A 23,042-nucleotide genomic window follows, 5' to 3' on the forward strand; every position below is an offset into this window, starting at 1 on the left:
TTGCATCTTCTTAGCAAATATACAGTCGCAAAGGATGGTTACTTATATGTGGGTTTTATGGACCTTTCGTCAGCGTTTGACTTAGTCAACCGCTCGAAATTATGGAAGATTTTACGTGATCTAGGCCTGGATGAAGCTTTGGTAAACTTTCTAGGCCACCTTCACCAGGACCTGTCGGCCTCTGTCAGGGTCACGAGGGAAGGCCGGGAAATTTCGGTCCAGTAGGGGGGTAAGACAAGGATGCATGCTGGCCCCCTTCTCTTTACCATCTACATTAACGCCCTCGAAAAATCTTTGGGCATGGCTACACTGGACATACCGCGTATAGGGGGATCGGGTATCCCGGTCCTCCTGTACGCAGATGATGCTGTTCTACTGGCACGCATGGGCCAGGGCCTACAGAGGCTGCTGGACCACTTTGGCGGCTTCATGGAGGCCCTGGATTTAAAAGTTAACACCATTAAATCTCATGTTATGGTGGCCGGAGCGGGGAGTAAGAACATGAAGGTGAAAAGCTTTAGATGTAATGGAACGGTCCTGACGAGGGTGCCTTCTTTCCCCTATCTGGGAGTTCTTTTTGATGAGAGGGGTAACTGGGGCCCGCAAATGAAGTTAAGGAGTAATGTAGTTGTAAGATCTACCACAGCCCTCCTGAACTTCTCCAAGAGACTGGGAGCAAGACTCATGTAGGCTATACTCAAGATTTATAAATCAAAGTGCCTAGCGATAGCGTCCTATGGTGCGCCAATTTGGGGTTATGTAGCCACGACCAACATACAAATTGCGGAAAACAGGTTTTTTAGATCTCTCCTATCACTTCTACAATCATCCCCCACATTTTCAGTTCACTCTGAATTGGGCCAGGGTTATATCTCAGATCAACTAAATATGGCGCCGCTGATTTGCTGGGCCAAAACTTGGTTGAATGAGGAGCTCACCCTTATCCACCTGATTTTGAAGGACTGTGTTGCCCTGGAGAAGGCGGTGAGGGTCCCTTGGCTGTCGCATGTTAGAGCGGCATGCGTCAGGCTGGGTCGACCAGACCTCTACTCTTCGCCACAGTGTATCAAGATGGAGGACATAGGGTGGATTAAAGATAGATTTCTCAGGTTGTTGGAGGCTGAGAGAGAGGAGGAGGAACTTAGAAAATCACTTGTCAGGAGGACTTATGGCTTATTAACCTGCCCATCTACTGAACCCTACCTATTGTATGTCACCAAACCTTTTCATCGTTTTCTGCTGGTGAGATTCCGGTTTAACCTTATCCATCTCACGCTGGGCTTATTTCCTAAGTGGGAGAAACCAGAAGATGCCCCACCTTGCTCCTGTGACAATATTTCTGTCCAGGATACACTCCATTTGGTAATGTTTTGTGAGAGCTACCTGGAGGTGCGGAAAAAAATTCTAAAACCTCCAGCTAGTCCTTACCACACATGGCCAAGCACTGGTATTGTAACAGCCTCTCATAGAAATTAATAGAGGCAGGGCCCTAAAATAAAACCGACTTGGATCTAATGTTGAATTAAATTAACTTACTCATGTTAAAATACATAAATAAAACATTATTCTTAGTTTTTTATAAAATATTTTATTATATTTTATACATTTAAAAATTATTGTAACATATTATAAAAAAATACATATTTTCAATTATTTGTATACATAATGTCCAATAATGTTTACTCATAGTAGATAAATGTAAGTTTTTTTTGTAATGTTTCTTTTTTTTATTTCTGTAATTTTTTATTGTGTAACAAATATATATTTACATGGAGCATAGAATATACATGGGTGGAGGGAAAAAGGAAAAGAAAAGAAAAAAGGCGGGTGAGAAGAGAAAAGAAGAAAACGCCCGGGGGGTGGGGGGGAAGTTCGCTACCAGCTTCCAGTCTTATTGGGGTTAGTCCGATTGCCAGTCTTTCAAGTTCTGCTTGTCGATGTCGTCCTCCGCCCCTTTGCTTGCTTGGTTGACATCCTTGGTCCACGCCCCGGAGGATAGAAAGGATAGGGAAAGGTCGAAGAAGAAAACAGAAAGGAGCGTTGCAGGTTACATTCCTGTTGTGTGCACAGAGACCGGCGAGGTGTACCGCTTCGCTGATTGCCTAGCTTCGCCGCCTATGGGGATTTATGCGATGATAGATAGTTGTCTAGGGAACCCCACATATTCGACTGCCTGTGAATGTAAGTTTTATCATGTTGGTGTGAATATATTTTTGTTTTAATTTAAACCTTAAAAAAATAATTCCGCTCCAATTTAATATATTCAAAATAAGTGAATATTTATTTCAAAGTTAAGGAAAATAGTGCTGTAACATTTTTTATTAAGTTCTACATTTAAAATAAATAGGTATAATTAATTTGCACTATTATGAAACTTAAATATGTTCACTAATTTTTTTAAGCTTAATAAACTTTCAAACGTATCCCTATATTTTATCATTGGAAGTTCTATACCCTGATTGTGGAGACTTCTGTTTTTGTGTGAAGAGTCACGAGTAGTAAGTAACTTTACACTTATGAATTAGGCTTCAATCTCTGAATCCAGGGAGGAGGGCATGTAAGTGCACCCTTCTGAGTAACTTTACACTCGTAAATGGGGAATAGTCAAAAGTAGTAAAATGACTCAAAAGTGTAAGAGCAAATTTACAAGTGTAAATGTACGTATGTGAACAGGGTCATTCGTATCCAGGAAAGAATTTACAAAAGTGCCATATTCTTCAATAAGTGGGAAAAAAATCTGAGAACACTTTTAAAGGGGACACCTGCTCCAAATAATGTGTATTTGAAAAGGATGTTTTTCAAATTAAGAACATCTTATGACAATCTGGTAAAACATGCAATGATTTCTGGGGATTTCCAAGACTTGAATACATATCCATCTTCTCTTTTAATGTAATAATTAGACACGTTCATTGTGCCATTTCTGTCACTCCCAATGGCTGAACCAGGCAGACGATGCAAAATATGAGCAGGAAGTGCTTATCTTGTACTTTGGAGTCTGCAGCCCCAGAGATGTCATGTAGACACTCTAAAAAATGGTTTATTAGGTAAATGTGTCCACAATGCAGTGTTTGTCCACCCGAACCAGCTATGCTTCACACCAGTAAAAGCATCCTCACAATGCACTATAGCATATTTGTTGGGAAGAAGGCATGTAAAAAACCATGTTCGGTGCATCTGGGCTCTCTCTTTTGTTTACTAATACTTGTGAGTGGCGATAGAGGCACCTGCCTGTGGGAAACTGATTGAGCCTTCCATTGTAATAAACCAGTAAAGAACACAATAGATGGTAAAGATTAAACCGGGATCAATAATTTTAGATTCTCTCCCATCAAAAAAAGGTATTTATGTAATTATTTTCTTTTTTATTTGAAGTAATTTCCTTATTGCATCAAGATTTCACCTTTTCTACGTCTATGCATGAGTATCTCATCCAGTGCATGGTTTTGCTTTACACTCTAGGACTTGTAGTCCTGATTTTCAGACAAGCGGACTAAAATTACACAATGCAAAGCAAAAAACAGGACTTGATGAGCTACTCACTTATAGACCTGGGAAATTTGAAAGACTACTATAGCTTAGATTTATATATTTTGTTTCACAATCGACATTAGATGCTAAGACCCCAATGGAACTGAAAATGTTCCTTTTACGATGAAACTTGAACATATGTACAAAGTGATAGCTATAACAGCTCAGTTCCATTTAGTCTGTCTTTTGGTATAGCTTTCATACCACCTAGGGATCCCCTGCTGAACAGCTATCAACATTTCTGCCATACATCCTAGCTGGTTGGTATCTTACAATTGCGAGGGTGAGCTAAGAGAGTCTGGCGGCAGGTCCTCTACTTATGGCAAAAGGCTACCACAGTCTTTGACCAATCAATACCCATATCATTAGCCATCGTCATCCCTCTAATTTGAAATACTTCTATCTACAGAAAAATAATTCAAGAAGGAGTGGGTCTGCAGCACATGCCACCATTGTCTTTGGCGCAGCAGGTGAAGTCTCACAAAGACCAATGATGTGAGATGACCATTGCATCTAAATTATGGCTGCCCTTCACTACCAAAATGGGAGACAGGACGTTTTTTCTTTGTTTGCATTAGGGCCCATGATATCCTTACTACACAATTGGACAACACTGAATGTCACCTCTTCCCTGTGTCATTACATCTGGTCAAAAATGTATTTTAAATGTACGGGGGCATGAATAAACTGTCTACGACAGTTACTTAGGTGGAACGTTTGTGTTGCATTAAGTGATCCTGGAAAGAGAACTGGGCAACACCAGGGAAAGCAAGTTACTTTCTCACCATCCTCCCTGCATTTTGTGAGTGTCATCGGGCACTGCGTGCTATTTTGTATTTATTTATTAATTGTACTGAAATTCAGATGGCATTCCTTTTTAGTAAATGACATATTAAGATCGAATATTCCAGTTTAGACAGGATTTCATTGATAGTCTAGTTGCCACCACAAACAGCTGTAACACATTGGTTTCCAATAGTGCGCTACTGCTGACAAAAAGGTTCAGACCCAAGGCAAGTTCAGTTCCCGGCCAGCACTGCCATTCAATAAGATCCAAAAATAGGCCAGTCGAATCTGGCAAATTCTGATTTAATATACTCCCAAGCTGGACTCAGTCTGCAGTTGTGGGGGTGAAAGGCCAGTTCAAATCCATGAATTACTCAATAACCAGCTCATTCTCTTGTTGCCTTTGGAGCCAAGGCTCCAGAAAGCACCATGTTTAAGATGAAATGGTATTTTTAAGATCCACAAACAGCCTTGCCATTTAGTTTGTATCAGTGACAACATCTTGGCTTTTATATACTAGGAACTAAGTAGCAATCCCACGAGTGCAGTGAGGACTTGTGTTGAGCAAAATCTAGTCAAATACAGTCCAATTAGAGTTAAGCTGGCCTAGTTTACAACGAAGGGGCACTGGTAAATTATCCAATACAGACTCTGTTCAGCAGCAATTCTTTACACTTATTGGTAAAACCACAGACATAGTCCCCTGTTTTAGTTTCATGTGCAAATGTAGGTAATAGTTTATGCATGGTCAGCTGCAGATGATTATACCCAGACCTGTTTCTGACCGCGGCATTTCCATCGAGTAGAAACCTCATGAGTGAATGATTAGTACGCTCGCTATCACGAAGACACAATGGTTCATTTTCAGTAGAGCCCGGTTCCAACAGCCCGCATTTGCAATATTAGGGTCATCTATCAGATGTTATGCGAACAAAGCTGAAGCGAGAACTAGGGGCAGATTTAGTAACATTTTGTGCTTGGTTTGCATCACAAAAGTGACACAAACCAGCACAATTTTTTTATTTTAAATTCACTTTCAAGTGCAAAACTTGCTTGCGTTGCTTTGCATTACTCTGAGACAGAGGGGTGTTCCATGGCAGGTACATTGGTGTTCCCATTTAAACTACCCATTTTTTTTGGGTGCAAAGCTCTATGTACTAATAATAGTAGACAGAGATGTGGGACAAAAATAGACTCCTTTTTTGAGAGTGTTTATTTGGAAAAATGCTTTTCCTACTATAAAAGTTTCCTTTCGGTTTGTGTGTTGAACTGTACATATTTTCACTTTAACCCTAGCTATAAAAATAAAAACATTGTAATCAAGTTACTTCTCTATTGAACAGACATATTACTCTGAATTAGGTCCTGAAAGAGTGTGATAAATGGGAAATAATATTGATTTACGCTTAGTTGATTCAATGCACTGTGCGTTTGTGGCAAGATCTGATACCTTTTAGGTCTCAGGTTATCATTCTATGGGTCCATTTTCATTCAGATGTTGACCTACAGCAGGTAAAGTTTTGTATCCAATGGGGAGATTTACCATTTTTTCATGGAGTGCACTGCAGCTGCCACAAATGCTGCACTGCGTGAAAAGGAGAGAGCAGGAGAGCACCCAATATACAAAAAAAAGGTACTTTCCTCCCCTCTCCGTGCACTGGCACTGAAATCAGCTGCCATCTTCGACACAGACAACTTTACATCATGGTGCAAGGGTGTCTCTGTGAGTATGGCATAGTTTTTTTTACTGGAAGGGAACCCTTTCAGTACAAAATACTATGCTTAGACTAACGTGAAGCCTTTTTTTTTCACTTTGTATGCGTTCTATACAGTGCAACACACATGCAAAGTGGGAAAAGGAAGGAGAAATGAAAGCATTTGTCCTTCCTTGCGCCTACTATAAAAAAGCACAATTTTCTCATGCTAAACATTGTTTAATTTGTTTAGTAAATTGGGTTTAGCGTGAGAAACATTTGGTGGTTGCATGGGAACGCCCATGCTCCACCCATGGTACGCCCCCTTGGTGCTTAGTAATGCAATGCAGCGCTATGCAATGCTTTGCATTACTTTTACACTATTTCCAGCGCTAAACAAGTTTAGCACTGGAAAGTAAATTGTTTAAAAAAAGAGTGGGAGCCGATTTGTGTCGAAATGTTGTAAAATCTTAGCAATCTCCCCCTAAATATACTATGAATGCTAGGCTTATTGATCATCAGCCCATCCTCCTATCTTTCCATTTGCTATAAAAATCATTCAATATCATATTTTAGCCTGGTCCTCTATATTATAGTCTGGTGCTGAAAGATGTTGCAGTAAGTTAAATGTGCAGCTGGTAAGGCGTCTCAATTAGCAAAGCTGTCATTGCAAACATCTGTGCACACCAGATTGTGGTTCCAGAAAGGATGACCAAGCAATCCATTATTTGGAAGTTGAAAGAGTACCATTCAATTAGGTAATGTTAATTCCAGTTAATTAAAGTAGCAGAAGATATCAAAAATATGTTGTCAAGCATTAGGAATTAAATATTACTGTCTGCTAGACTGAATACTGGGCAATCATTCTTAATTTTGTAATTCTTTTGTGTTACTTTTCATATTTTCTGCCCAATTTCTTATCATGTATAGTAACTTTCAACACTCAGAGGTAATTAGAGTAAAGGTGCTCACAACATGAACCCCACAATGCCTCAGACTGTATGTAGCACCAAGATGCCCTTTTTGTCATCCTTAATGATATTTACAATATTGAAGAGGCGTGTTTTCATCCACCTGAAAAACCATGTTTCATTACAGTACCAGGCAACGGAACTCTATAATGATACTGTATGCTTTCTCTTTGCACGCTTTGATGCCAGCACAAAGCACCACGTAGAAAAACAGCCAACCAAGCAGGCTAACAAATGTGATAAAGCACGGCCCCACAATCAACATTGCTGACTCGTCAGACTATGAGGATAGCATAGACTGCTTTTGCTGCAGTGCACTTTTATCATACTGCAAGCGGTTCCATGCACCTCTCCTTCAATACTATCAGGATCTTAATTATTTCTCTCTTCTCATCTTTAAACAAGGACCTCATTATGGAGAATTCTCGGGTGAGTTCAGGGACCCACAAGTGGGTGAACTTGGGACGACTGGGCACACTCACGAATCTGCACCTTGGTCCACATCTGACACAGGCCCGACTAGATTCTATCTTAGTGGCCATAGAACAATCACTTATTGGCTCATGACCAAAACTGATGCTGTAGCAACTGAGGTGGCTCTTCTCCATAATAATCCCAGGAAGCTTGTGGATCATGTGACTCAAACTGATTTATTACTACAACAGGCACAACCTAAAGCAGATGACACACATAAGCATATTTTGCCCCTCATGGACAGAGTGCGAATCCTTCAGCAGAGGGCCAGTCAATCAAATCAATCAAGGATTTATAGAGTGCACTACATACCCGTGAGGGTCTCAAGGCGCTGGGGAGGGGGACTGCAGCTAGCGGTCGAAGAGCCAGGTCTTGAGTAGTCTTCTGAAGGTCTGTGGGTCGTCTGTCTGCCGTAGGTGTAGAGGGAGGGCGTTCCAGTTCTTGGCGATTAGGTGGGAGAAGGATCTTCCCACGGAGGAAGTTCTGTGGATGCGTGGGACGGTGGCCAGTGAGATGTCGGCTGAGCGAAGTTCTCTGTTGGGTACGTAGAATGGCAGTCGGCTGTTGAGATATTCAGGGCCGGTGTTGTGGAGTGCTTTGTGTGCGTGGGTCAGGAGTTTGAAGGTGATTCTTTTGTTGACAGGGAGCCAGTGCAGGTCTCTCAGGTGGGGGGTGATGTGGTCTCGGCGGGGGACGTCGAGGACCAGGTGTGCCGAGGGGCTCTGGGTTCTTTGAAGTCTGCTGATGAGCTTGGCCAGGGCTCCAGCGTAGAGGGCGTTGCCGTAGTCGAGTCTGCTGCTGATGAGGGCGTGGGTGACGGTTTTCCGTGTGCCTGTAGGGATCCATCTGAAGATCTTTCGGAGCATGCGGAGGGTGTAGAAGCAGGTTGAGGAGACTGCGTTGATTTGGTTGGCCATGGTGAGTTTCGAGTCGAGGATGACTCCCAGGTTGCGTGCGTGGTTGGTTGGTGTTGGGTTGGTGAGGATATCTGTCTTGTCCGTGTTCAGTTTGAGCTGGCTGTCTTCCATCCAGTTGGCGACGGCCCTCATACCCTGGTGGAGGTTGCCTTTGGCGGTGAGGGGGTCTTTGGTGAGGGAGAGGATCAGCTGGGTGTCGTCGGCATACGAGATCAAGTTGAGGTCGTGGAGTCTGGCGATGCGTGCGAGTGGAACCATGTAGATGTTGAAGAGTGTCGGGCTGAGGGAATGGAGGGTGCGGACCCAGTATCCTATCTGGAGGAGTGGATTAAATCCTTCTTGCCACCATACGTCCCGAACCCTTTTTGGGAGGACCAATAGAGTATGTGGGTGAGGACCTCTCCCAGGTTCTTGACCCATGCCACTTTTGACAACATTACTACACTACAAGGATCAGGATGTAATTCTCCAGGAGGCTGAAAATTGGCGCTGTTAGAGATCCACAACCCCTAAACCGTGCTTTTGCTGGACTAAACTCTTGCAGTACAATACTAACATGCCTCCTCCACTGACATGAAATGCAAACTATAGGAACTATGGGAACTGATGATGAGGTATTCTCTATTAATCCTGGAGAAACTACATATTATTGTACAGAACTCCTCCATTTTTTTAAAGACCCCACAGTGGCCTAGGACCGGATGGAAAAACTTTCCACTACAGCAGGGCCAGAATTGGCACATCCAACCCAGAGGCATGGGCACTGGGTGTCCTGTTGCCACATCGATCACAGGGAGTAACATGAGGCACCCTTAGAGACAGTCAAGTGGAGGAGAGCAAGTGTTTGGCACTAGAAATTGCAGACAATTTCAGCACAGACTTCAGATCTCCTGACCCAGGTCCTACAACCTCATCCAGCATAGCTGAATCCACCTCTTCTTAGTTGTCAACGATGACACAAGGGGCCTCACAGATATTATACTACAAATGGCTGAGGACCCTCTTTGACCTTTTCTTGCTGTCCATAATACACCTTAATAACTCTAATGTGTTGAGGAATCCTCCCTCACACTCTCTCCCCATTCCCCCGGCCCTCTCTCCAACTACTGCCAAACACAAAATCCACTTGCCATTATAGAGTGAGCTAGCTGAACTGCATACACACACCTGGCACACGATTGTCTATTTATTTATTTATTTGAAGGTTTTATAGAGCGCAAACAAGATCCCTGCGGATATCAGAGTGCTTTACATTGTCAGGTTAATTATACAAACAAATAAATGCAGGTAAATCACGTATACATAACATCTTGTGCAAAGAAAAGCCGTAGGGTTCACAACAAGACATACCAGTTGAGTCAGGTCAAGGGCAGATAAAGTGACTAGGATGTCTAGTTGGACCCTTGTCATAGTAAGGATTGCTAGTAATGGTACGATTATTCTCAGAATTTCTTTAGACTATGCTCAGGTGAATTTTGCCATGAGAATCTCTTTTACTTCCTTTTTGAAAGATGCAGTAGAAGCATTCAGTCTGTTTCTGATGGAAGTGTATTCCATATCCTGGGCGCCATCCCAGAGAAGGTTTGTTAATATGTTTTGTTCTTCTTGAATCTTTGAGGTTTCAGTAGTAGTTTTTCCGCACTTCTTGACGATCTTATCCCACCAGAGATCGACAATTTCTGTGCGAGGTAGCTGGGTGCATTGTGATGTATGGCCTTATGCGTCATGCACGCTATTTTTAAATGAATTCTGGCTTCGAGTAGGTGCCAAATTGAAGGCTTTTAAGTCTGGGGAAATGTGGGAACTTCTTTTTGAACCAGTGATGAGTCTCTCTGCAGCATTTAATGAGGCTCTTAGAGGTGCCAATATCGCTTTTGGAAGGCCACACAGAGAGACACTTCCGTACTCCACATGAGGGATAACTAGAGCTTGTACTGCCAGCTTGAAGTCATTGACTGGCAGGAAGGGTTTCAATATTCTCAGTGTGTTTATCTGGAAGTTTGCTCCCTTTGTTGCGTTGCTAATGTGTTTCTGCATATTGAGGTTGCTGTCAAGAGTTATTCCCAAATATTTTGCTGAGTCCACAATGGTTGGTTGAACGTTGAGTGCAGTAAGCTGTTTGATCCAGTCTTGCATTATGGGGACTTTGTTCTCCGTCGCCTCTCGACTTACCTGTCTTTAGGAGCACTCAAGCATGTCCAGGCACACATTACATTGTTACAAACCCATTGGCTGGTGCACCAAACAACTTGATCAGGTGTATCCCACCCCCATTGGGAAGTTTCTCAAAATAGTTCACCTAGTTTGGACAGTAAGCTGTTTGCTCTCTGCTCTTCGCCGGTTTAGGTTTAGAGTTTATTGAGAAGAGATGACAGTTTCACTCCCACCAAAAGGTAGGCAGACCTGGACAATGGGCCTGTGAAACCTCACAACTACGAAATGCTGCTGCAACCTGAAACCTTAGTTGCCCCACTACTGTCTAAAGACAGTATTAGACTCTTAACCGACTACCACATAATGACGTGGCATGTACAAGGCATATGCATAGGTGACAATCGCTACTCAGTGTACTCCTATCTAAAGTGCAGGCATACACACATAGCTCTTTGGCATGAAACTCAATTAATGACACAGTAATCTCTCCACCTCCAGAGGAGGTGGAGAGGCCAGGCGTATTCAATAGGATACTCGGGCTAAATAAGGAGAGCACTGATTTGGATCAGGGCGGGCATTCTGTTCCTGGTGTCAACCACTGTCATTGATAAAGAGAGCAGATATATGCTGCTGCATGGGCCCCATCATGGGTCCCCCCAAGGTGCGCGGATAAATATATGCTCTGAACACTGGACAAACTTCCTACTGGTTCTGACTGTCCTCACAACTTGCACAGTTGGAGCGCCTGCCCTGGGTGCTGGGGGCGACTGCAATTGTGTGGTTGGTACAACACTAAATAATTGTTTCCTCCCATTGTGCAGACACCCACTGCCTGCCAAGCCAAAGTCTTGTTAAAATGGGTGGATCACTGGGCCCTCCTAGATGTTTGGTGGCATTGGAGCCATTAGTCGTTAATCTCTTTAGAAATGGGATTTGTGATTCTATCTAGAGGCATAAATACTACGAGAGGCACTGAGTGCCGATACGCATAAAAGAGGTACTGGCGTATAAGGCTATATTTGATAGCCAGTATTAGAGGCTACATATATCCCCTAACGTATGGGTGTTTTATGAGTAGTAGTGGTTCTGAACAAAGTACAAGATTTAGCTAGACTGCTAGTGTCAGTAATGTTTGGTATCTATCAACTGTGAGAAAGTAATGTATAGTTGCCTTTACCAGAACCTGAGGATCTTGTTTTCCCTCTTATTCCAGCGAGTAAGTTGCTCTGCATAATAAAATAACTACACATTTTGGAAAAATGGAAAATCAAAATTTGGACGGCTGACTGACGAAGAAAAGTAAAATAAAGGGTTCTTCATATATTTCTCTGATGCAATATTCCGGTTTGTACTTTTTACAAAGATCTCGTTTAAAAACTTTGGCTTTTCTTGGTATTCAGCCTATCTTTGGGATATCCTTCTGAGTTTCACCAAAATAAGCTTCTCTTGGCTTAGAATACTCCGTCCCTGTTGGGCACGGGTCTTTGAAGAGAAAAACATGAGTACATGGTGATTTGGCATTACGAGAAGAATCTTTCTAGGTGAGGTAGCTCTAGTTTAAACCGTATAATATCCACTTAGAGTTTCCTTTTGCCTTTATATTCATGCCTATGTAATTCACTGTTTATACAGATAGAACGTTGTCACTCTAAAAAACAGACTTGTCTTAACTCCTAAGTGGAACGATTGGCTGGTGGCTTTGTAAGTATCTATGTTTAGATGTTCATGAACACATTAGCTGACTTTGTGGGGCATACTTGGCTAACTTAGGTAGTAGGGTCTGTTACACTTTTTTTCTGGGTGTAAGTGATTTTTCACAAAATGTTGAAGGGTTTTTAAGGTATCACTGTATTTCACATTGGTGCATATATTGTGCTTTCCTTCCTTATTCTTTAATACATTATTTATTTAATGTTGGAATCTATGACCTCAATACCTCCATTAGTGAGTAGTGGGAGTGAGAGAATTTGATTGTTTGTTAGCTCTATAATGTTTCTTGGAATCTTGGTCCAATCAATAAATGAATTATTAAGTTATGGGCTCATAACAGTGCCGTTTTCATATTGTTTTAGGTCCCCTGGGAGCTGTGAGAATTATGTGGGCATCTGAAAAGGTCCTGATGAAGGTGGTCTAACTACTCTTCATACACCGCCGAAACGCGCGTCGACCTTATGTTCAGTTCCGTTTTTTGAACATAAGATTCAATCTGGTCGTGGAGTTCTTTTGTCACTCATAATCTCCCCCTTGTTCAGATGCCATTTGTATAGATTTCGTGTGATTTCGAATGTGTTTGAATGGCTTTTGTGAAACTGATGTATTTATATGATCTTTCCAGGGTTCTCTCTTTTTTGTTAAGCAAATTTATATATGTAAATATGTGTTATGGGTATTTAATGTAATCGTAGGATTGATTTCGCTTTCTGTGATATACACTTTCAGAAAAAGTATTTTTAAAAAGAAGGAAACAATGGCATTTTATAAAGTATGAAAATAAATGAAATAATAAAAGAAATGAGAATTAAATTTCAAATGTTAAGTGTCACTGTTGTGATTTAATGTATTACTGAGCCTAGTAGTGATTGAGTCCTTAGTGTAATAGACAGATAGTCCCTAGTGTTTCTTGGTTTTTTCCCCTCTTCTCCCTGGCCTGAAAGTGCACTTTCTAGAGGAGGTCCCCAATTAGGAGTGGAATTGCAACCTACTACAAGGATTTACTCCGTTTACTTCCCAACACATGGGCTTGATGTACAACTAGACAGAATCTTATCCTCCTCCGGATCCCTAGGTAAGATGCGTAGACTATCTTTTCCCCACCATCTCCGTCCATAATCTCAGCGGGGACAGACCATGCTCACCCATTCCCACCTGGCGCATGCATTCTTTAGGGCGCTAGAATGGGAACAATCAGGGGACACTGCATGGGAGCAGTGGTGGGTAACCAACACAAACTTGAGCAGTGACTCACTACTGTAAAAAAAATTCCTTCTCTCTTTGGGAAAGGAGCAAATGATTTGTCATGCCCTTTTCCACCCCCTAGTACAGGTGCACGCCCCTTTTGCCAACTGTCTACTGTCTTGAACAGCTGCTCTGCATAAACCTCAAGGCCTACATTTCGTGCATGCACTCAGAGGCAGACAAACCAGTATTAGTAATAGTAAACAAACCAGCATCTGTACTTGCCATTCTCCGAGAACCAGACTCATCTTCCCATCACCACCATCAGGATGTGCCCTTCCTGCTCCCATTTGCCTTGGCAATGGAGACAACAGCCATACGATTGTACTGCCTGGGCGGAATGGAGCATCCCCCTTAGAGAAAGAATGAATGCTGTCTCCCTGTTTGCAGATGATATGCTCCTATACCTTCAAGACATAGAGGGTGGGAACATTACACGTGCAGTCACAGCACTAAGAGGGCAGATAGTATTCTGGAGCACACTACTGTTATCAGTCATGGGCAGGACAGTCTTGTCCAAAATGGTTGTACTCCCCTGGTTACTCTACTATGTTGACAATCTCCCACATGCTTTTGTCACCACCATTAAAGCTTGCTTGGTGAACTGATTTGGAACAAAAGCTGAAGTTGTGTGGCACTATCGAAATTAAGGTGTTCAATTAACCAAGACGCCCTCAGTGACTGTAATTTTGAGCACTAATTACATCATCTCACAAATGCATTGGCTTTGTCACTGGTTTGTGGGTGCCTGCCTAGAAGATACTGCTACCTTGGAAAGGCCCTGGACAATGGCAAAGTTATTCAAAATGTTCAATCCAACAGTGTGCACACCGTGGCCTTCCCCTGACATTTACTCATCACCCCTCTATGCTTTCACCATGCCTTATGTGTTATAGAGAGGGTTTTTCCTTACTTTCCTGGTCTCCCATTGCAGGGCGTGTTCCAACGTAATGATAAGCAGTCTCTGGCCGCTCTCCCACAATAGCGTGTGCTTGGACTTAAGACTTTGGATGATCTCTTTGAAGATGGCTGCCTGCTTCCTTTCCAGACTGTAACTGACTCCCGGATTCCCCAGGTACACTAGCTAAGGAGTTACTGACCCAAGCCATGATCCCCCCTAGGCATTATGTCTCAATTGAGAAATGGATTTTCAAAGTGAACTCCATGATGGTGAATGGTTCTGTCATGTAGTTCCTATATACCCTAAACAGGATCTGCACGTTTGGATAACATAAACTGTGGGATTGTTAACAAACTGATTCCGTACACCCCCACTGGATATGATTTAAGTCCTTATGACAGAAGGGACTGTACAAAGTCTTCGCTCTAAAAAACTGATGCCTTCCTCGAACTTTAAATCTAGACACTGACTTTTTATTTTGCTTTCTTCTATTTCAACCCTTCTAACTGGCCATAACAGATGTCTCAACACACTACGAGAGTTTAGATTTAGGGGACCTTATATTATATTGTATGTAGCTCATTCCTAGCCCATAAGCTTACACTATTTTTTCTGTTTACTGGGACTGTCCCAAAACACACTTCTTTGTTATTGATTCAGATCATTATGAAGTGCCAAAGAGCAGTGGTTTAGGTGCTGATGAGTTTATAGAATGTAGTTGAAAGTCAGATGTGGTTTTACTGGAATGCTTAAAAGGAGGATATTCTGTGTGAGTTGGTGACTGTTAGATTATGTGTCAGATATATGGGAGAGAAGAAGTTCTACAATGCATTTTTCTGAAGGGGATACTGCTTCCACAGCATGTCAACAACAACGAACGGTGGATTTGCTTAAATTAGATCAGCACATCTCAACATCATATTCCCCTTGTCAAAAATTCCAAATTGTAACCCGTTATATGCACTTTCTGGGAGTGTCAACCGGTATTATGCACATCCACCTAATGGCACTGATCCACGATATCCTGTTCGCTCAAGGCGAAACAGAGTATCATACACAATTTACAATCCAAATACCAATGCACATCCCTTCTTGTTGCTATTATCCAATTGGCAAGTAGCCACAAAAGTTCACTGTTTTTTCACTCTCCCCGTTATCCTCAAATTAGACGAGTACAGTTTTCTGTTAATGTTCAATATTCATTTATTTGGAAGGAGGAGCTACGCTAGCAACCAAGATGGGCGCATAAGCTCCCGGCTCCGTCGACCTCCGTCGCTGGTGGATACATCCTGAACTTAATCCTGACCTCCCGCCAGACTCCCGTGTGTCTGAATCGTCACTGAGTCCTGGAACGCAATCCCGGAGTCTTTATCACCTTTTTTGACGAAGTTACACCGTCTGTCATTTTCGGGCCTGCTCCAGACTGTAAGCCGGGGCCTCGAGTACTGACCCAGCCGGGTTTCAGTTGAACAACATCGGCCGCGGGTACCTGGCAGGGTCCGGTCTCATTGGAGTGACACGAATTCTCGATCCTGGTGGTTGTCTCGAGTCCCTGCGTATATTCGCTAGACAGCGACGAGACGTGGATGCCGCGTTGAGTGGGGGTCCGGTTCCTGGGACACTGCTGCAGCCCTTGGGGTCCGCGGGGGGGCCCCCCGCTCTCGGCAGCGGTGTAAAGAGCGCACAGCCTGACAGTCGCCAGTCGACTTCGCCCACCCCACTCCAGTTGGTTTCCCCGGAGTAGCCGGCCTCCGGGGTAGATGACCTGCTTTGTCATCGATTAAGCGGAGATGGATCGGACGGCGTGTGGACCGACACTGGGGACCGTCATGGCCGCCATCGGGGCTCTTCACTGGCAAATGGAGGCTGCTCTCCACAACTTAACCGTACGCATCCAGACTGTTTGTTCGAGACCGGACCCCAGCCCAGAGTCAGACCCGCACCATATGGTGACCCCCGCAAAGTTTGATCTTATCCGGGAGGAGAACCTCGAGCATCGTTCTAATCTGACGCCTATTGTATCTGCGCAACTACAGCGGCCCGCAACTGGAGCACCTGACCAGCCAGCAAACTCGGCAAAGTCATCGCCCTCACAGGACTTATTTCTTTCTTCGTTTCTGGAGACCTCCATCGGTATTCATTGGATTGACTTTCGTATCCCTGATAGACTTCGAGACTTGACTCTTCTGACCCTTTCATGCTATATTGATCTTCTCCCCTTTCTACAACGTTTTGACTCTTTTGCTATCGTGCTGGTCCTATCGGAGAGGGTTTGTGTGATGGATCGTAGAGGCCAGGGTTGAACTTGACTGTTTGAATTCTGTACAGAGGCTTCCTTTGACACTGCTGGGTGGTATCGGTGGGAGTGAGGGCCATATGGGATTCTGCTTTTTTGGCTTTGGTGTACTGACTGTGTTCGACGATGGGATTTGCTGCCTCTGTTATGTCTGGGGCTGGGCGGGATGGTATTTTCTCTCCTGGTGATTTCTCTATCAGTTTGCTTATAAGTCTGCTTTACCTCTCTTAGTACCATGGTGGGGAACATCTGTTCGCGGCGGGGGGGAGGGGAGTCCGGGAGCCCGCATTGGGTCGTAAGATATTCCTCCTCCGTCTTTTCCCTTCCTTGGGGTGTAGTTTAGGGGGCGACAGGCACGCTGCTAGTGGGGTTAGGTCGTAGCCATCTGCAGGGGTGCAGGGTGGGGGGTTGTGTTTTTTTTTTTTATTTTTCCTTTCTTTTGTTCTATGACCTATCTTTTCCCTTTTCCCCTCTCCACAAGAGATGTGGCATATTCTCCTGAGCCTGTTGTTATGCATATTCGGGTGTCGAGTGTCTAATTTTATATCCTGTATCCTTGGTGGGCAGATTCTGATAATGTTTGCTTATGATTATTTGTCTTGTATTGTTTTGGTATGGATACTTTCCAGAGGCCTACAATTGGATTGTATTTCTTCATTTCATCTGCCCGTTCGCCACTGTAATATGTTATACCAACGATACCCGAAATGTACATTTCTACTCTTGTGTTATAATTAATAAAAATATATATAAAAAAAAAATATATATATATTCATTTATTGTTGGTTCTTCTCTTTTATCACACTTTCACAGCCGACCCGCGTTTCGCCCTCCGCGGGCTTTTTCAAGGCTGTAATTTACATACAAAAGAAGAAGTCACCAGACTCATTCAATATTTTAAAAGCCACCCTAACATAGCAATTTTCTCTGCTTATCTGAGATTTTTATAAGTACATTCCTATTGTACCCTCATTAGGTAAATACCACATCCCATATTCCTTCATTTCAACCTGTTGAAAAGCCTATATTTAAAATATATTACATGTTTACTGTACATACATAATATCAAACCAATGAGTGCGATCATCTAGGTCCTTTTTGTTTCTCAACATAATTTCACTTTGTTTACCATCCTGATCGAACCAAATTAATTCCAAAACGTGCACTATGGAAGAAACCACTATTTATGTGTGAGTGGCATTGGCCCATTTGAACAATAACTGCTATTTATCCTTATTTTACCACTGTAATCTGTAATCTCACTTACCCAAAATGTGATGTAGTGAGCAATGTCTAGCGTCAATCAATCCTACATATGTATCCAATTCGTCAATTTTTAAGAGGTTGTCCAGTTTCTCATATAATGAACCTATTATTGAAATGAATGGAAATTACATCACCATTTGTGCCCAAATGTCGGGACTTTGTCAGGTGTTGTATGCACACACCATTCCATATAAAAAGAGGGCTTCCACAGCATGGTTTACTATAGGTCACATGGAGGAAAATTACAAGAGTAAGGTCCTCGATGACGTGAGGACTCACACCTAAACTTGTTTAAGGACACTATGAAGGCAAAAGTGTTACACATATTTTACCAAATAATTGAACCTCTAGAGAGGCTATGGGGCAGGCAAAACTCCTCAAGTGGTGATGCCTGGCATGTAGCGATCACCAAAGTCATTTTCACATTTGCTAAACTAAAAGTGTTTTCTACAGTAGCACCAGTTTTAGTTTGTGGTCATATGAAATATACATTTTGGACTGGGGTGTGGACCCTAGTCAAGAAGCCACCACATTCCATGTCAGGGTGAAGCACAAGCCAATCCTAAATGTAACTGTGCTGTACTCTCTTGAAGCTTGGTACATAGCACAGTGTATTTGTGAAACACTTCAAACAGTAATAAAGTGATAACACCCCACGATCAGGATCACGTTAAAAAAAATAACTTTCTTTAATAAATTACACACAACCAAAATGCCAAAATTCCAATTAGTAGAATCGGAGATATTCAATTTGAAAGATTTTAGGGAAAATAGTGCTGAAAAGCACAAAGTGCCAACTGTGGATATCTGATAGCATAGGAGCAGGAAAGTCACAAGTTCAGGTTGACTGCGATGGACCATGGGCCGGCTGCAGGGACCCAGTTAGGGCCACTGAACACAGTACCTTAACTCCTGGTTTGCGGAGCGTTGAGTGGATCTGCGTCAAAGATGCGTCTTTCAGCCGAAGCAATGCATTGGCTCCGCGATGCAACAAAACTGTAATGCGAGGGCCTGCGTAGTTGTTGAGGATCCTATTGACAGAGCTAGAGATGTGAAGTCTGGCATCAAGGATGAAGCAAGAAGTCGGGGCAATGTGTTGCTTCTGAGAATGTGATGCAGAGTCCAGCGTAGTCATCAAGGCTGTCGAAAACAAGAGATGTGATGCCTGCGCTGAGGATTTGTCACGCAGCAATGGTTCCAAAGACGATGAGAGCTGTGCCAGTGATGTAGGTCTTAGTGACAGGTCCAATATACGCAGCAGCAGAGATGTATCATTTCTGGCCAGGCTTGCACCTCACAGCAGAGGAGATACATTGGTTCCGCTGGATCCACAGAGGCTGGCAGAGCACCTTAATTCCACTTCCAAGGGTCCAGGACTGGTGAGGTACCACTTGGCAGAGTTTATTCACAGATGGCAGAGTCCAAGTGCAGGTGCACAGTTGTTGGAAACCTTTTATGTCGCTGAGACTTCAGATCAGGAGGCCAGCCAACTAGCCCTTGGAGTCACTCTGGGTTCTGGGTTCTGGGTTCAAGAGATGCAGGTCCAGTCCTTCTCACCCAGGCAAGAGGGCAGCAGGTCAGCACATAAGAGCACCAGTTCCTTTAGAGAAGCAGTCCAGCATAGTGGCAGACTTTGTATCAGCACAGCAGTCCTTCTTCCTGGCAAACTATCCACACGTCCAAAAGTGATTGCGTATGAGCGTCAGTATGTATACCCAGTAGTGCCTTTAAAGTGAGGAGAAACCTCTAGAGGCATGCCTTTGAAGTGCTCAGGTGCCCTTCCTTCCTGGTCATGGCTCAAGACTAACTACAGAAGGTATGGAGCCATTTATGTGGAGAAAGGACACAGCCTATTCAAGTGTACGTGGGCGTGGCCCTGGGCCCAGCTCCCCCCTCTCTTCCTGACAGTGATGGCCCATCCAATCACACCCAAACTCCCCATTATGTTAGTCTGCCTAGGAGGAAGACCATAAAGCACAACTGTCACCCACTGACAGTCATGTGACCTAGAGACAAGATGCAGGCACTAAATGGCTAAGGCAAGAAAATGTCACCTTTCTAAAAGTGGCATTTTCAGAATTGTAATTTAAAATACAACTTTGCCATGGCAGTGTTAAGCCTTGGAGTAGTGAAAAGCAATATGTAAGACTTTTTCCTACCTGGGAATGGAAAACTAAAAGGTACATGTCCTAGAGGAGACGTATATGTATTCAAAAGGTTTGGGGAGATATACCAAAAATTGTACTTAATTGGGTGGCCCAATCAGTGTTGCAGGTCCACTAGTATCATTTAATTTACAGGCCCTGGGCATTAGTAAAGACACTTTACTTGGGACTTACAAGTAAATTAAATGTGTCAATTGGGTATAAACCAACATTTCAACATGTTTAAGGGGTGAAAATCATGCATATTAGCACTGGTTAGAAATGGAACTTGTGCAGGGTCCTAAGGCCAGCAAAAATGCAGTCAGCAAAAGTTGGAGGTCAGGAGGTCAGAAGACAAAAAGCTATGGGAAAACCATGTCAGCTCACCAGCCAAAAAAGATGGCACTGATAATTCAAGATATATTACGAAATGTTTGTTGTCTGTTCTTTGCATACACCAGCAATTAATCAGATGGAGACACTGTCTGGAATTTATGGTAGGCTCGGAGAATAGGATGTTTGAAACTCTTATAACGACTCAATACACCTTCATATTTGTGAAATCTTGCTAGGCTGTAGATTGTTAACGTGCCTATGACTATTCATCTACTTTAAAATAAAGGATCAGGGTTCAGAGTCAGCAGCCACTGGACACTTAAGGAAGAAACAATATTAAGTACTAAAATAAAACTAAAGATTCAGTCTTGCGAGGGAGGAATTTATGAATTGGAAAATGAGTGTAGCCATAATAATCATAACACAACTAATTCAGAAACCTAATTACTGAGCATTTTCATTCATCAAGTACATCACCATGCTTACGTGTTACCTAAGAAGCTATTGAAGCTGGCAATTGTTCTGTTCCAATAATGAAGAGTTTGATCTTACTGTGAATGAACATACTTAAGAGACTGGGACATATTGACTGATGCTCTTTGATGTCTCCCTATGAAGTAATACCTGAACTGGGTATATTACATCTAGTCTGAATGAAAATATATGTCTGCTGAATGTTCACACTTTACACAAACTCACTGGGCGTAAACTTTGCCCAGAGAAGAAAATATGGTAAAGAGATTATGGGATTGAAAAGAATGCATAAGCACTCATTCCATTGGGGTGGAAAGGAACAAGTTTTGTCTAAAAAACAAAGGTCAAATAAATGAGGCTTGAAACGGTTAAAAAATATATGGCCACAAGTTAAAAAAAATGTTGCCCTTGGTAGACCTAGCAAAGTGACATAGGCTGGGTAATCTTTAAAGTTGAATAACAGAAAGGAAGATGCCCCCCCTCATAACAAAGACATAGGTTTATAATTCCTCTTCAAATTCTTCATTTCTGAGGCTACCATGCAAGACTAGTTATGTAATAATGGGTTGAGTACAAAATGTGCCTGCTTTAGGCCCGCATGTGGAGTTATTTCCTACATTCAATCTTGCTGTTGTGATAGAAATGTTCTCAGGAAAGGCACTATAGTTTAGTCTAGTAAAACAGTAAAGAGAAGTGCCTTTTCATTTATCTACTTAGGCATTTGTATAGCGTGGAGAAAGACGCAATGGCAGCGGAGCACTTTATAAAAAACATGTTTGAGATACAAATAACATGACGAAGTTAACAAGAGATTATTGAAAGGAAAGTGGCCATAGGTTTAATACAGAGCATCCAGGGAGAAGGCAGATAATCCATAGAGATGGAAGATTAAGCAGAAAAATGTTTTTTGAAGAGATGTGTCTTGAGGACAATTCTAAATTATTTATTGTAGGTATTTCTATAGCAGGGACATAGATGTAAGGGCAGGGGATTGTTTTATAGAGATCATGTTTGGGCCTGATTTAAAAGATATCCGGTAAAATATATATAGTAGAATGATTTGAAGTCGGTGCACATTATTTGAAGGTATAATCACGCAGACATTACTTACCTTATTTATTTATAAAATTACTACACTATAGGTTTTTGCAAGGAAAGCTGGCAGACAGAGAACTATTGAATACATTAAACAACACAACATAAAAATGCCACGTTGAACTTATTGAAATAATGAATGCAAATCGAGCTCAAACTTCTCTACTGTTTTCCTGGACCTAGCTTGCTGCCTTGTTGCCCCTCGCACGTTGTGGCTCCCACGGCTCGCCGGACCCGCTGCGTGGGTCCTGCAGCGCAATTTCATCAGCGGGAGTCGCTGGGGGTATTGTTTGACCACGAGGACTTTCCTGGCCTGATTTGGCGTGGTGCAGGGCTGCGAGCGTGAGACAGGGACTCCGTATCCCAGGAGTCCCTGTGCACCCAACAGACTACACCTGGGCCGCTCTCCCTGCAGGACACGCCCCGCCCTCAGACACAAAACCGGCTGCCTGTTGTTTCTCGCTGGGATTCTCTACTGTTTTCCTGGACCTAGCTTGCTGCCTTGTTGCCCCTCGCACGTTGTGACTCCCACGGCTCGCCGGACCCGCTGCGCGGGTCCCGCAGTGCAATTTCATCAGCGGGAGTCGCTGGGGGTATTGTTTGACCACAAGGACTTTCCTGGGCTGATTTGGCGTGGTGCAGGGCTGCGAGCGTGAGATATGGACTCCGTATCCCAGGAGTCCCTGTGCGCCCAACAGACTACACCTGGGCCGCTCTCCCTGCAGGACACGCCACCGCCCTCAGACACAAAACCGGCTGCCTGTTGTTTCTCGCTGGGATTCTCTACTGTTTTCCTGGACCTAGCTTGCTGCCTTGTTGCCCCTCGCACGTTGTGACTCCCACGGCTCGCCAAACCCGCTGCGCGGGTCCCGCAGCGCAATTTCATCAGCGGGAGTCGCTGGGGGTATTGTTTGACCACGAGGACTTTCCTGGGCTGATTTGGCGTGGTGCAGGGCTGCGAGCGTGAGACAGGGACTCCGTATCCCAGGAGTACCTGTGCGCCCAACAGACTACACCTGGGCCGCTCTCCCTGCAGGACACGCCCCCT

Source organism: Lissotriton helveticus, chromosome 3_1 (genome assembly GCF_964261635.1).
Source record: "Lissotriton helveticus chromosome 3_1, aLisHel1.1, whole genome shotgun sequence".
NCBI lineage: Eukaryota > Metazoa > Chordata > Amphibia > Caudata > Salamandridae > Lissotriton > Lissotriton helveticus.